Source organism: Schistocerca nitens, chromosome 5 (genome assembly GCF_023898315.1).
Source record: "Schistocerca nitens isolate TAMUIC-IGC-003100 chromosome 5, iqSchNite1.1, whole genome shotgun sequence".
Taxonomy (NCBI): Eukaryota; Metazoa; Arthropoda; class Insecta; order Orthoptera; family Acrididae; genus Schistocerca; species Schistocerca nitens.
Window position 1 is genome coordinate 451,005,348 of NC_064618.1, and position 15,504 is coordinate 451,020,851.

The 15,504-nt window shown below is 40.0% G+C and overlaps 1 protein-coding gene across 3 annotated transcripts in view; it reads left to right on the forward strand.

The window, feature by feature from the left end:
* The first annotated feature begins 1,730 nt into the window (after positions 1-1,730).
* LOC126259478 (RNA-binding protein 1-like) overlaps positions 1,731-15,504 on the forward strand; it is a 53,337-nt gene continuing 39,563 nt past the window's right edge. For all 3 annotated transcript variants that reach the window (XR_007546516.1, XR_007546517.1, XM_049956316.1), the window contains exon 1: positions 1,731-1,851. The gene's annotated coding sequence lies outside the window, so the exon portion shown is untranslated. The remainder of the gene's footprint in view (positions 1,852-15,504) is intronic.

The following is a 15,504-nucleotide window of genomic DNA, read 5'->3' on the forward strand; positions in this document are numbered from 1 at the left end:
GAATTTTATAGTGTAGAGGAGCATGTGTCTAAAGAATGAAGATTGTGAGGAATGCCATTAGTACTTATTTGTATATACCATAATGAGTTGAATATACTTTGATATGTAGTACGTATATAGCTTTAAGACCCAAATATTAATGGAGGGAAAAAGTTACACAACATTATGATGACTACTGTCCAGTTTTAGTTTTATTTTGTAACATCTAGGTCAAATATTTTAACATATTAGGTTGACTTCTTGTGTATTACAAGTACACATTCTGTATATAATGTTACCAAATGCAACCAAATAAAAAACAATCAGTCGATCATATTCCTTCCACAGTACATCGTCATTATTTGCTATTACAGTTTGCAAGCCTATCACTGTTTTAGCATTATTTTCATCAAATGGATATTTTGACATGTGTGCTGCTGTATATGAATCTACATACCTATCTGAACGTGTATCTTTACCTGCAGCTGCGTTTGAAAAGAACGTCTAGTAGATTGCTGTCTTGATCCAAGTTTTCCACTGTTTTTGCTCTTGTTGCAATAATTTTTGCCATACGTACACACTTGTTGCAGTTGTACCATCTGGCACTTTTCTTGAACGTAATATAATGCTTTTTCTTGTTAATTCGCAAAGTAACATCGCTGGTGTTTATTACAGGTGTCGTTGTCTATTTCTTGCAGTAACTAATTTTTTATTGAGCCAGCTTGGGTGTTCTAAATCCATAATCACGAATTTATATTAGTCTACAAGTCTTGCAAGAATAATATATCCAATCCATTCTTCTTTAACGTTAGAGCTAAAATCATTTAATTTTTTAATATGGAAATTATCTTTGATATGTATGATTCTACTGACGAACAGTTTTCAAATCTGGTTGTCTGTAGTGTCTTTAGTAAACCTGTTCGTCGGAAGAGATCAGAATCTTTGTAGACGTGCCTTACCTTGTCTCGCGGTTCTTCAGCTGTAAAGGTAGCTTGCAGATTGAACGTACATCGACGGAGTATAATTTTGTCTCTTGCTGTGTACGCTTCAGGTACACCCATTATCTTGCAGTTGACGTAATTCCACAATTGTTCGTGTTCTAGGTACGTTCGGATAGCGAACTCCCGCATACTATTGTTTTCTCTTCCCATCAGGTTTTCAATCTGAAGCAGTATCTGGTATTTAGAGGATCCACTGTATTGGCGATTACGCCGCACCCTGCTATTAATTTCATCTAGCCAATGATCTCGTATTTTTTAGAATATGACGCTGAAATATGAAGTCTGAGCCCATAATCAGATAGGAGAATAATATAGGGGCGACATCTGATCATAGCGATAAAATTTGTTATACGCACATGAACAAGGTAAAAACTGTTACACGATCGGATGTACAATATTAAATGGAGTAAAATTATGGAGCGTACATAGCAACGCTTACGATATTTAAATAAGGAAGGCATAGATTCTAAATGCTAACTGTCATCTGAACTGTATATTGGCATATGAATCCTCAACTGAATTGCACTCCATCGTGTTGTACCTTGTGCAAAAAAAATGTAATTGAATCAGTAAACTATCATATAGAAATAGTTTTTATAATCAATATTGATCAAATAGGTTAGGCTGTATTACAATGGTTGCTGATTGAGTCAGTTACTGGTGCCAGTGTAAAGTGCATTTGGATCTGCTCCTGCTTTTGGTGCATGCATTTTTACTTTGTTGTTTCGATATTTGATAGGTTCGGCGAATCTTATTTCAAGAGTCTTTGAGCCTTGAGGTTTTACTTGTTGGGAGTTAGAGTTGCTGCGTATGAGTCTGTATTTACGGAATTGTGTGTTTTTGATTGTTGTTTTAAACGCTTTATAAATAGGTGTGCACGATTTTCATTATTCGTTTAAATATTTGCTGTACTTTTTTGGTTTTGTTTTTTCGTGAACGCAAATATTATATAGTATAGTAATGTTATTGTAGGCTCTCTTGTCAGTGGCAGCCATTTGTTAGGATAACTAATTTAATTATATGAGTAAAGTCATATAGCTCAGTTAAGATTGAGATAACAATAGTTAGGTGTCTCCGTAAATGTAAGCGCACCAAATGCTGCCATTGTATTGGGCAAGTAGACATTTTAAGTACGGAGCTCTACGAATTGAGCAAGAAAGTCACGAAAATTCACAACAATCGTAGAAAGCACTTCCTACACAGATTTGCTTTTTCTTATGGGTCATATTAAGTCAAGTGGGCCGGTATCCCCTATGGACCATTTAGGAATATAATGACCTTTCGTAGGGAGGTTCAACATTGTTTTGGATAGCTAGCTGTAAAGTTTCAGCTAGATATCCCCATTGATTTCACAAATACAGCGTCTCGTATTTATGGACTCCGAAGTTGCTCCCTACTGGCATGCAAAACTGCAAGTTCGCATAACTATTATGGAAGGTATTCTTACAAGGCCCTGCTTTGGTAAAGACCTACGTAAACAAATGCTTGTGCTAAATAACAATTTAGTCCTGGTAGATTTTTAAAGTATATCTGGTACAACGATACCGTTTTTAAAATGAGAGGAAATACACTACTACACGGAGAGCCCAGGCCGGCCGAAGTGGCCGTGCGGTTAAAGGCGCTGCAGTCTGGAACCGCAAGACCGCTACGGTCGCAGGTTCGAATCCTGCCTTGGGCATGGATGTTTGTGATGTCCTTAGGTTAGTTAGGTTTAACTAGTTCTAAGTTCTAGGGGACTAATGACCTCAGCAGTTGAGTCCCATAGTGCTCAGAGCCATTTTTGAACGGAGAGCCCATTTATAACCAGCCATAAATAGTAGGTACAGCCAAGAATTGACAATACGACATAAAGCCAAACTATCATTTCGTCAATTTTGTGCAGTGGCTTCTGTCGTTTGGGTCATTCCATATCAAATCACCCAATAAAAAATAAATTTTACACCTACCTCCTTAGATTTTCGTGAAATTTGGCTCAAATGGTTCTAATACCATCCTGACAACACCTGCATTTTTTTTTGCTGTATCTCTTAGTTTTTTTTTTATAAATTTTTAAAGTTTTTATGTTTTGCGTTTTCTGAACCTTCGGAAATGGTAAATTTAATTTGTATTCAAAACTTTAATATTGCTTATCTTAAAAACTCTTTTAGATAACAGCATGAATTTTGCAGCAAGTTTATTTATTATACATATTTGAAGATAAAGATGATACTATTAAAATATATTAATATTTTCTATGAACAAATATATATATTTTACTGATGTTTTGTTTTATAAGAATTGCAATATCTAGAGTCTCAGACCTGATAGAATGCTCAAATTTGTTTTAATTTACTCTTAAACATATAGGCTACTTGATAAAACAAAAATTATGATGGCTTTTTAACATGTTTATTAATTATAGTAAATTACATTAGAATTATGTACGAAGATAGTGTACTTACGACACTTATGTATAACCCAACTGATTGCTTGAAACATTGAATTTTTTTGAGTAATTTTGTCTTTATAATAAACATTAATGCTGATTCAAACTGTTTTTCCACTTCATCCAAGAGCCTTCAGTTCTTTTGATACAGTCTTCTTTGAAGTAGCCTAATACTTCTTCCAGTGCCGTTTGATTGAGGTGCTCCAAAGGCACTATGCAAGAATCTTCTCTTTCGGGCCAATAAAATGATGCAGGTGGTCCTGAAGGATGTAGAAATAGAATTTCTGCATCTTCTTCATCATTGAATATTGTTTTTACCAGTCCAAAGTACCAGTTACCATCATAATTTGCAGCCACATAGCTATTTATGGATGGTTCAACACGAACCCAATCAGAAGAAGAATGGAAAGAAAAGACTAAGGAGGGTTTTACACTATCTGTAGTCCTTCTAATTTCAAGGTTGTTTGTTGGAAGTGGTTTGAAGTTATGAAAACTTCTTGTTCCAGGAATGGTTCGGGTCGCTGAAAAACGTTTTTCTAGTTTTAACCGTAGCAAATCAGCTTCTTTTTTGTCAATAAAGTGAAAATGAATGTTTTCAATATTTTTTTCACAAAACTTATACACATCCATTGCTGTCATTATTTGTTCTTTGTCTGAAAGCTGTAGACTGGCTTTCCTTAAAATTCTTTTAATAGTTCCTCCTAGGCCATGACAAATTGACTTCCCATGACTTGTTGCAAAAAAAGAGTGTTGGGCCTTCAAATTAAAGTCTCTTTAAGTGCTCAGTCAAATTTTTAAAACTGTGTCTATTTTTGTACTGCCCAGCACAACCATCTGTAAAGTAGTGAACTGAGTCAATGTCAGTATGATGTAATGACAGCCACTTCGTAATTTATTTTTGTACAAAGTTAACAAAACCAGTGTCAAGTTCTTGGTCATCACTAATAAAACAGTGGTTGGAAACAAAAACATTGTTTTCCTCATTTCTTAGAAAAACTCCAACTGGGTGTAGAGTACAACCACCTCTATTTCAGTGGTAACTTTGGATCTCATTTTGTATAACAAAGGAATAATTTTCACTGAAATCCATCACAATAATTACTGTTTTGGGTGGTGGGTCTTCTTTCAATCTTTTAAAGGCTGCTGATTGGGATTTTGCTATAAACGAGTGCGGGGTGAGCTTTTCCAATGACCTAACCAATAAAGAAATGTTGTCTTCAACACTGATAGACTGTTTGATCATTTCTGCCCTGTCTGTGTTAACCCACTGACTGACTACAATTTCTTCTTCTAAATCATGATCTTCACTTAGTTTTTCAGTTAAGAACTCTGTTAGTGCAGTATTTGCAGGAAAGCTGTCGCAATGATGTAGCATGCAGTTTTGGTTTTCCGTGTTGCACACAAGCATCTTAATTAGGTCTTTATAAGATTCTTCAATTTTCACAGCATCCAGTAATAGTTTAACATTCTGGTGGATACTGCATACACATACAGTGTGTGTGCCTGCTGCACCAGCAAGGATACACCATTTAGGTCTCAAGAAACAAAATTTTGAAAATCCTACTTCTACCTCGGGATTCTCCCATTTGAAAGAATAATAGAGTTCTCTCAAGTTCCACAAAATGAGTCTTTTTTGCATCTACACATTTTTTTGAACACTTACTTTGTCTTTTGTTCCAGGTAGCACTCTGGAACTTTCATTCTTTTCATAAAAATCTGTTACAAGTCTTACTGTATTTTCAGAAAGAGTTTTACCTTTTTTTTGGACAAGGAGTTTCCAAAATACCCTTTTCAGATTTTAGCTTTCTAGCTTGTCGCACCATGTACTCACTCACATTAAATTCTTTCATCACTTTATTTCGACTCCAAGAATCTGGAGCCAAGATCAGAATCTGGATTTTTCTAGATCTCCCAACAGATGAAATCTTCTCTTTCATAAGAGAAATCATTACATCAAAATCCTTTGCTTTCTCAACCACACTTGTATCTTCTTCGTCATCATCAGAACTTGGTGCATCATATTTTAATGCTTTTGAAACCGCCTGTTTTGCAGTCTTTTCAATACTGCTAACCTTTCTTTTAAAATAAGACCCTTTACTTTGTTCTGACAAGCCATGAAGCTTTATCGGTGTTAAACGTAAATTATCAAGAGCAATGTTTGTTTGTACGAGGGATTCATTTCTGGATTCCAATGATTCTAATTCAACGATGACTTCATCATCTGTTTCACTTTCATTGACTTCAACTCTTAATTTTTCCTCACAAAGTTACGGCATGTTGAGCAAAGCTTTTGTCCAGGTTTTATGCTAATATTTTTTGTCAGTAATTGTTTAGAAAGATCCAATCCTACACTTCTCAACGAGTTTTTGGTGGGCTTTTTGTGTTTTTTTAGTGTGTCTACACATGTTGTTTTGATACTTTTCAAAATCATTTAAAAAGTAGTAGCTGTGGTGTGTACATATATTTTTAAATTCACACAGATTGATTCCAGATCGTAAGTGGATCAAATCTCTTTCTTCCTCACTCAATTTAGATACCGGTTGTAACTTTTTTGAAGGTGTGTAGGTTGTTTGGAAACAGTCAGATTTTTTAAATAACCTTACGCTACAGGTTTGAATATCTGACATACTGATTTCACTTTTGGTCTGATTACTGTTCTGGTTACTTTTATAGGATATTGGAAAAGAATCTCTGTAAACTAAGTAACAGTACTTACTGAAAGTTCGAATAAACTTAATAAAATACTATCCAAGCAGTATTTAACACTGTAATAATTTTTTACCTCAAAACACAGGAATAACAAAACATAATCCAAGCGTACATTGTTACTCCAAGAAGACAAAAACTTATTTTCGGTGCCTAAGTCATTTGGTACTTTTTATTTTTAAAATATAATTAATATTATTTTAAAAATTAGACAACTATTAAACAGGTTAAAAAGCCAACATAATTTTTCTTTTATCTAATAGCCTATACAATTAAGAGTATTTCAAAACAAATTTGAGCTTTCTATCAGGTCTGAGACTCTAGATATTGCAGTTTTTGTAAAACTAAACATCCGTTCGCTAAAAAAAAAAAAAAAAAACCACCACTTGTATTTTTTTTCATTTGGAAGATTTTAATATGTCTTTATGGTATTTTTTTAACATTTAGATATAATACACAAGCTTATTCCAAAATTTCATACTGATATCTTGAGTATTCTTTAATATACAAATTTTTTTAGGTGTGAGGACACGTTTAAGTTAAGATTTCCGACTGCTGAAACAACGCCAAATCTAAAAACTTTCAAAATTTATAAAAAAATCTAAGAGATAGAGCAAAAAAATTTTACAAGTGCTTTCAGGATGATAAAAAGAAGTAATTGTACCAAGTTTCATCAAAATCTGACATGGCTCGTGTCAAGGCCTGTGTGACTTGACATGGAATGACCCGTTTACCGAAATATACGCACTTGAAAAACTGATAAAAGGTTTTGGGTGTCAAATCTTTTTTTGGGTGTCCATGTCTCGAATATAAGTTCTGTAGCCTTTTTTATCACACCTTATCTAGAGAATGTGTTCTTCAAGTTTTAGAAGCTGTAGTGTAATTTTAGACAGTTTGTGGACAAAAAACATTGCTCAAAGTTATTGCTTTGCATTCACAGTATATATTGTAGAATGTCACATCAGTGAGTCAACAGAAAACATGTTTAATTTTTTATATGGTGATAATGGGGGGATGTAAGAACTGATGCTGTCTTCAAGAATCATATAAAAACAGTGGTACAATTGTTGACCGGCAGCACAGTTAAAAACACTTGACGATCACTAAGCACATGGTGGGAGGGGGGGGGGGAAGAAGAAGAAAGGGTCACTTGGAAAACACTGAGCATGACAGAAGAGACAGTGACCATTAAAAATTAAAAACATAGCACTGTACACTTTCACTAAAACTGGAATAAGACCTGTCCTGGAATCATAGAGTGCTGATGAAAAGAAAGGTGGATATGGATGGAGGTAGGAGAGGGGTGGTGATGAGGATTGAGGACTGGTAAGAGGTGGGATGAGGTAGGGGTGGTTAGTATTGGGATCTATAAATTTGAAAGGAAAAGTGGATGGGGAGCAACAGGAAAGGGGAAAAGGAGGTGTGAGGACAAGGAGGGAGCACTTGGGGGGAATGGGTATAGTAGGGTAGATTCAGAGTTGGTGGGATGGATATATTTGGGGGCAAATTTGTGGTCTAGGATAGAGAGACAGTTGAAATTTTTTTGGGATAGGATGTGAAGGGTGTGCAAACAGAGGATTGGTGGGATGTGTAGGTAAAGGTTTGGCAGCACACTTGGATTAGAAAGGAGAGCGGGAACGATAGGATTATTGGAGTAGAGTTTGCAATGGTGGTTTATTTGAAAATGTTCAATGTGAGTGAGGAGAGGTGGGAGTTTGATGAGTTGGTAAAGGATTCTTGTAGGAGAAGATAAGTGGATGTGGAAAGCATAGAGTTTGAAGATCTGAAGGGACTTACAGATCTCGGGTGGGATGGATATCCATGTAACATTCGCATAGCAAAGGATGGTGCAGATCAGGGATTTTATGTATGAAAGGCAGTGGAGGGTTGTAGTACAAATGTTTGGCCAGTTAGTAGTTTGTTTATTGTTGGCTATCTGTTGGATGCTTAGTAGGTGAGGTTTCCACATTAGTTGCTAGTTTAAGGTTAATCCAATGTGTTTTAGTTTTTAAGTTAACTGGGTAGGATAGTCATAAATGGTGAGGTATAAGTCGTGGGGACATAAAGTGCAGGCGGTAATCTCCATAATCATTGCCTGGATTTTGACAGGATTAATCTTAAGTGAGTTATTGGTTATTCAAAGAGATAAACTGATTGATTTGGATTTGGAAGGACTGTTGGGATTTCTGTAATGTATGGTAGAGGGCAAGGAAAACAGTGTCATCAGTATATAGAAGGAAGTGGATGGGAGGAGATGGTTTGGGCATATAAGCAGGGTATAAGAAGTAAAGGGGAAGAGAGAGAACGGACCTTGAGGCACTCCTGCAGGGTGGTGGAAGGTATGGGAACTGGTGGTGTTAACAATGACATAGAATGGGTGATAAGACTAGGTAGGGTGCAGTGACATAGAATGGGTGATAAGACTAGGTACAGTGCAGGTGGACACAGTTGATAGGAAGTTCATAAGTCTGGCATTTGAAAAGGAGGGGAATGCCATACATAGTCGTGTGCTTTCTCTAGGTCAAGAGAAACAAATGTGGCTGATTTATGATTGCTGAGCTTTTGAGATAGGAAATGAGTGAGTTTCAGGAACTGATCATCAGCTGAGAATGAGGGACAGTAGCCACATTGGGTAACAGAAAGCAGATGTCGATGGATGTGTCGGGAAAGGATGTATTCAAAGATCTTGTTAAACAGTGAGGTGAGGCAGATGGAACAATAGGAGGGGGTATCAGTGGGGGTTTGTTCAGTATGAGGAAAAGTGGGATTTTAGAGGTTTTCCATAGGTCAGGACAGTGACTGTAGGGAGGATAGTGGTATACAGTAGTGTAAGGGTGACGAGAGAGGAGGTAGGTCATTCATTGAGATATCAATAAGTAATATAGTTGTGGCCATGGCATGTATTGTGTTTTCTGTGAAATACTTTTTCTCTGTACTCTGCTGTGATTGAGGTAATGAATTCTGTTTGTGGTATGTTGTCAAGTACCAGAAGCTTTAAGGGAGGGGTGGGACTGTCGTATCTGTGTATTCGTCAACAGTAGGGAATTGGGAGTGGTGAAACTGAGGATTGTCAGGGATGGAGATGATATTGGAGAGGTAGGGTGGTTGTTGTGAAGGACTGGGTAATGAGGGATGGAATGGGTGCCAGCAAATCAGTGGAATGCTTTCCTCTAGTTGGAAGAGTTAATTAGGGGTGTAGCATTGAGTCTTGTGCCAATCCAGCCATTTTTTCGCATTGAGTGAATTTCTAATGCGTTGTCGTATTTGTCAGTGGCATGTGAATATATCCCAGTCACAAGACCCTAGGAGAAAGTCATACTAGCGACGGGATTTACAGAGGAGTGTGGCTTGTGGTGGAAGAATGGGTCAATTGAGGATATATGGCTTTAGTTGGGATATGGATGGAGATAGCATCTGACTAGATCTGCTGCAGGAAGACTGTGCCATGGGCGATGTTAGCGGATTAGGAGGTGGCTTTCTGTCAGTGTATCTATGGATCCCCAGCAGTCATTCCAGTTGGCATGGGGAGTAGTTGTGGACAGCTTTTGGATGAAGGTGGGATGGGGTGCATGGGGACAGAATAGTGCGTAGAATATGGTGAGGAGGACAGGTAGGTGGTTACTTCCAATTGGATTGAGGACCTCCACAGTGAGGCGGCCAAGGTTGAGTGATGCTAGGATGACTTCCGGGGTGGTGTTACTTTCATGACATGTGAGACTTGGTTGGGGGCTGTATCACCCTGGAGGGAATTCTTAAATTGAACGTCAGCACTGGAGTTCTGCAGGGGGTCTACTATGGATGTTGAGGTCAACAACAATAATATAGATGAAGTAAATGCAGTCGATGAGGCAGAGGAAGTTATAGAGTATGAATCTGTAAACTTTAATTTCATACTAGCTGTTTATCTTATCTTCCTACCATTGCACCCAGTTTTTCGATGGCTAAGCTATTTTTATAACAGTGGTATATGGTACTTAGATCAGATCTGTAATATTTTTGGAGTGCTGTGGAGCATACAGAGATAATGTTTTATGTTCTCACAAATGACACAAACGCACACAACTAATTTTTTTACCCACAGTGGTTAGTGTGTTACTTGTAATAAGATTCACAAAGCAAGACTCGGACGTCTGGTGGTTTCCTTGGACATTGTTTGGGATGTTTAAACAGGAATGTTCATCAACATCCAATGATACTGTGGCAATGCTTACACCAGATGACCCTTTAAGTATGTTGTAATTTTTTGAGTGAAACTTTACAGTGATAGAGAGTGGAACTAATTTTGTCAGTTTAGATGAAAAGTCCTCATTTAAGTTAACAGTATTAGCGTAACATATTCATTTTGTAGTCTGTGCTGATCTTCTGATTAAGTTCAGTGGTTTCACGTATGTTGAATGTTTCAGTTTTTTTCAAAGAAATTTTTTTGTTGTGGTTGACCATCCATATAGTAACTTTTTAGTTTTCTTCAGATGATACCGCATTAATTTGCTAAACTAATGTTTTGATGAATGGTGAAGATATACTGAATGCTATTAGCGTCTGCTACAACGCATGATCTGGTGTAGACTGGAAAGTATTTAGTAAAACCTACTGTAGTTTCAGAATGTTCACTGTTAAAATTGAATATATTTATTGTAAGCTGCATAAAATCAACTGTTTGATTTAATATTTTTCCTCCTGTGTGTATCCCATATTTTATACCTGGTAAAACTTGACACTATTCTTTACTTTGAGACTGTTCATTCCTTTTACAAAGCAATATTATCATAAGAAGCATTGCCGTACACACACAGGCAGATTACAATTACCAGACCCCTTTACGAGAAAAGTAGTAAGACAGATAATAATTATGGACCAGTCTCACTACTTCTCATCCGTACTGGAAAAGAATTATCTATGCAAGGACCACAACACACCTCTCTCAAAATAAGCTAATTAGTCAATCTCAGTTTGGTATTTGGGTAGTTTCCAAGATCTGTTGCAAGTGATACACAATTGTCACAGAGTGAGATATACATTTTGTTTACAGCACTGACAACAATTCACATGGCTGTGATGGCACCTGATATCCATTTTGTTTACAACCGTAACAACAATGACAAAAGAGGTCCCGAAAAAAATACAGTAATTTTTTTTACCTTGCTCGTGATCCAGAATTTTAACATTGACTATTCCGCATTTTGTATATTCAGCCGGGTGCAACCCCTGTGTAGCCATAGCCTGTGTACACTCTTTCACCAAATTTGATACACGTTACTCAGTGACAATCCACACAATTGTAAACTCATGATTCAGCCATATGTGAAATCTAAACCACTTTCCGTAGTACTCAGTCTTGGAATTAACTCCTGGCAGGTAAAGTAGTGCAAGTCAGCACTGCACTGGCTTCAGTTCACTTGTCTGTTGAGTGCTTGTTCCACAAAAATGTATAATAAGAATTAGAAATGTATGTCAGACCAGGACTTGTACCTGGGGCCTTTATCTTTTGCAGGCTGGTGCTCCACTGACTGAGCCATCCCAGCACGACTCATGACCCACCTTTTCAGCTTTACATCTGGTAGTATTTAATCTTCTACCTTCCAAACTTCACAGAAGCCCTCCTGCCATCTTATGCAGGAATAGCACTCCTGGAAGGAAGTGTACTGTGGAGATGTGACAGTCACAGCCTGAAGGTTGTTTCCAAAATGAATTTTCACTCTGCTGCAGGGTGTGCACTGATTTGAAACTTCCTCCAGGTTAAAACTGTGTGCTGAACCAGAACTTGAACCTCTTACATTTGCCTTTCACAGGTACTAAGCTACCTAAGTGCACTCTCTGCTGCAGAGTGAAAGTCCATACTGAAAACAATCCCCCAGGCTGTGTGGTTAGGTCTTAATGTCTGCAGTAGGTATCCTTTCTTCAAGGAGTGCTAGTCCCACAAGGCTGCAGTAGAACTTCTGTGAAGTTTAGAATGTAGGTGATGATGTGTTAGTGGAAGTAAAGCTGTAAGCGTGGATGGTGAGTCTCGCATCTATAACTCAGTCAGTAGAATACTTGCCCAGGAAAGGTATAGGTTCCAGGTTTGAATCCCAGTCTGGCGCAATGTTTTAACCCTGCCACAAGTTTCAAATCGACACACATTTCGCCATAGAGTGAAAGTTTGTTTTAGGATACTAAAGATAACTCCAGAACCTCAGTTGAGCATACTGACAACAGCCCCATGTACATCAGCCACCAGTTATGAAGTTTGTGGTCAAAAATCAATCATATTTTGAAAATAGTAGTGACAGTTATGAATATTGCAATGGAAAGAAAAAATGGTTTATACTATCTCTCCTTCAGCCTTGGTGTGGCACAAAAAAAAGTGTCTTGTTAATTGCAACGTTACATCACAGATTGTATTGTGGTCGTATGTAGTTACATGAAAAGAACTTTTCAGTGAACAACCTCCAATTAAAATAATTTTATAAAAAAGAGAAAATAATCTTAGCATGGGCAAATGTCTCAATTGTTTATGCATTTTTCTAGTGCCAATATAAGGAATAATTAATAATTTTTCACAAAGAACTAAAATAACTGTCAAACTACAATAAGTTAATGCTAGTGTTCATTATAGTTCCCGTTAGAGTAAATTGAAACAAATGAACCCTAGGTCACAATTTTTAGTCATATTAACCAGGTTGTAACCTGTGACTGTCCCCCCTGCGGGTTCGGGGGTAAGAATAGGCCCGCGGTATTCATGCCTGTCGTAAGAGGCGACTAAAAGGAGTCTCAACTGTTTCGGCCTTTAATGTAATGGTCCCCTGAGGGGTTTGACCACTCTATTTCCAAATTTTTCCATTAGGGCGTACCATTTGGGGAAGGACACCTTACGTGGTGCATCTTAAATCCATCTTGCCCTAAGATCTGGCACACTTGATATTTTCATGGAGTTGGACTTACATGGAGCTTTCGGCCACATCCGCTGCAGTGTGTTCCGGATAGCATCCCTTCCCTCCATTGTGCCCTTCCATCTTTGTCCTCTTGATGTACATGGATATTTCGACACCCGACATCCAGCACGGTAGCCAGTCCGTTGTGGTGTGGTCGTCATGTACCCTCTTGGTGGTAGCCCCCTGACTACACAGGGATCGCACTGCTGATGCCTGAGCTGCTACCTCCCCACGTATGCTGAGGAGTAGATGCCTATCCCTTTGGGGCATTGGGACTCCCGGCAAAGGCCATCCTGCCAGGTGGTCTTTGCTGTGGCTGGGTGGCGCCCGTGGGGAGAGCCCCTGGTCGGAGTGGGTGGCATCAGGGCAGATGACCCGCAATGAAGTGTGGTACATCGTCTCTCGCTGGTGGGCCTCCACCAGCAGTCTCTGAGCGATCAAGGTCTAACCTCAATGGAAAGAAATTTGATCAGAGATCATTTCCCTCCCTGGCCACTCCATGGGAGGAACGTTTGTCCAAAGAAGGCAGTGGAGATTATTCACCCCGGTACCTCGTGTGTACGCGAGTAGATGGGGAATCATTTATGTCGACCAAGCCCCAGTTTTTTGTGGAGCATTTAGAGGACAAGTTTGGGGAGATGGAGGGCTTGTCCAAAATGCGCTCTGGGTCAGTTCTCATCAAAACAGCATCCTCTGCCCAGTCACGGAGGTTGCTCACTTGCGACAGGTTGGGGGATGTTTCCGTCACCATCACTCCCCATAAGAGTTTAAACATGATCCAGTTTATTATATTCCACAGGGATCTTCTTCTGCAGTCCGACGCTGAACTACGCGCCAGTCTAGAACGACGAGGTGTTCATTTCGTCCGGCACGTCCATCGGGGTCCGAGGGATAATCAGGTAGCCACCGGTGCCTTCATCTTGGCCTTCGAAGGTGATGTTTTACCCAAAAAGGTCAAGGTGATGGTTTACCGCTGTGATGTGAAGCCATATATCCCTCCTCCGATGCGGTGTTTTAAATGCTGGAAGTTCTGGCACATGTCATCTCGCTGTACTTCTGGCATCACATGTCGAGATTGTGGACGTCCTTCGCATCCCAATACTCCATGTGCTCCGCCTCCCATCTGTGTTAACTGTGGAGAACACCATTCCTCCTGCTCGCCGGACTGTAGGATATTCCAGAAGGAACGAAAGATAATGGAATATAAGACCCTGGACCGCCTGACCTACACTGAGGCTTAACGGAAGTATGAGCGGCTCCATCCTGTGGCAATGACATCGACCTACGCTGCTGCTGCAACAACGGTTCTCCCATCGTCACTTATCGTTGTCTCTAAGATCTGTCAGAATCCACCGGCCCCCTTCTTGGTTGTGGGGGGCACTTCACTCCCTGTTGCTCCTGCTCCATCTTCTTCAGGAGCAACACCCCCCCCCCCCCAACCATCGGGGACATCAGTTCCCCCTTCCCAGCCGGAGAAGAGTAAGACTTCTTTGGCTACTCTCGCCAGGAAGGGCTCCCTTGGGGACCTACCTTCGCAAGTTCCGACCAGTGGAAAAGCGGACACCCGCAAATGGCTGAAACAATCACCAGTCCCTGGTCGTAGGGCCTCACGGTCGTCGTCCGTCCCTGACACTGACCCAGTGAAGCCCTCCAAGCCTGAACCACCAAAGGCACAGTGAGAGAAACAGAAGAAGAAGAAAGTCCCCAAGGCTAACGACATTGCGGTGGCACCCATCCCACTGCTTCCTACAAGCACTGTGTCTGAGGACGAGGTGGAGATTCTGGCGTCCGCTGAGGACCTCGATCTCGCCGGTCCCTCAGACGCCATGGAAAGCACTAGCACAGGTGCTCATTCGGAGGCAGCAGGTGACCCAGCGGCGTAATCTGCATTCCCAGTCCCGTCACGCCTTTCTCAGACATGGACAATACCATCCTCCAGTGGAACTGCAGCGGTTTCTTCCACCATCTAGCTGAGCTCCGCCAACTTATCAGCCTTCACCCTTTCTTCTGCATTGCACTTCAGGAAACTTGGTTTCCAGCAATGCGAACCCCCGCCCTCCGTGGCTATCGGGGTTATTATAAGAACCGCGCAGCTTATGAAAGGGTGTCTGGTGGCGTCTGCATATATGTCCTTAACTCTCTTCACAGCGAGTCTGTCCCTCTACATACAGCTTTAGAGGCTGTCGCTGTTCGGGTGTGGACGCCACAGGCTGTTAATGTCTGCAGTCTTTACCTTCCACCGGATGGTGATGACGCGCAGCATGTCCTGGCTGCGCTGATAGCCCAATTGCCGCCACCTTTCTTGTTACTGGGCGACTTCAACGCCCATAACCCTCTGTGGGGTGGGTCAGTGGCAACAGGTCGAGGTGCCACCGGTGAGCATTTATTGGCACAGCTCGATCTCTCGATTTTAAATGATGGTGCCTCCACACACTTCAGTGTGGCGCATGGCACATACTCCGCCATTGACCTATCGATCTGT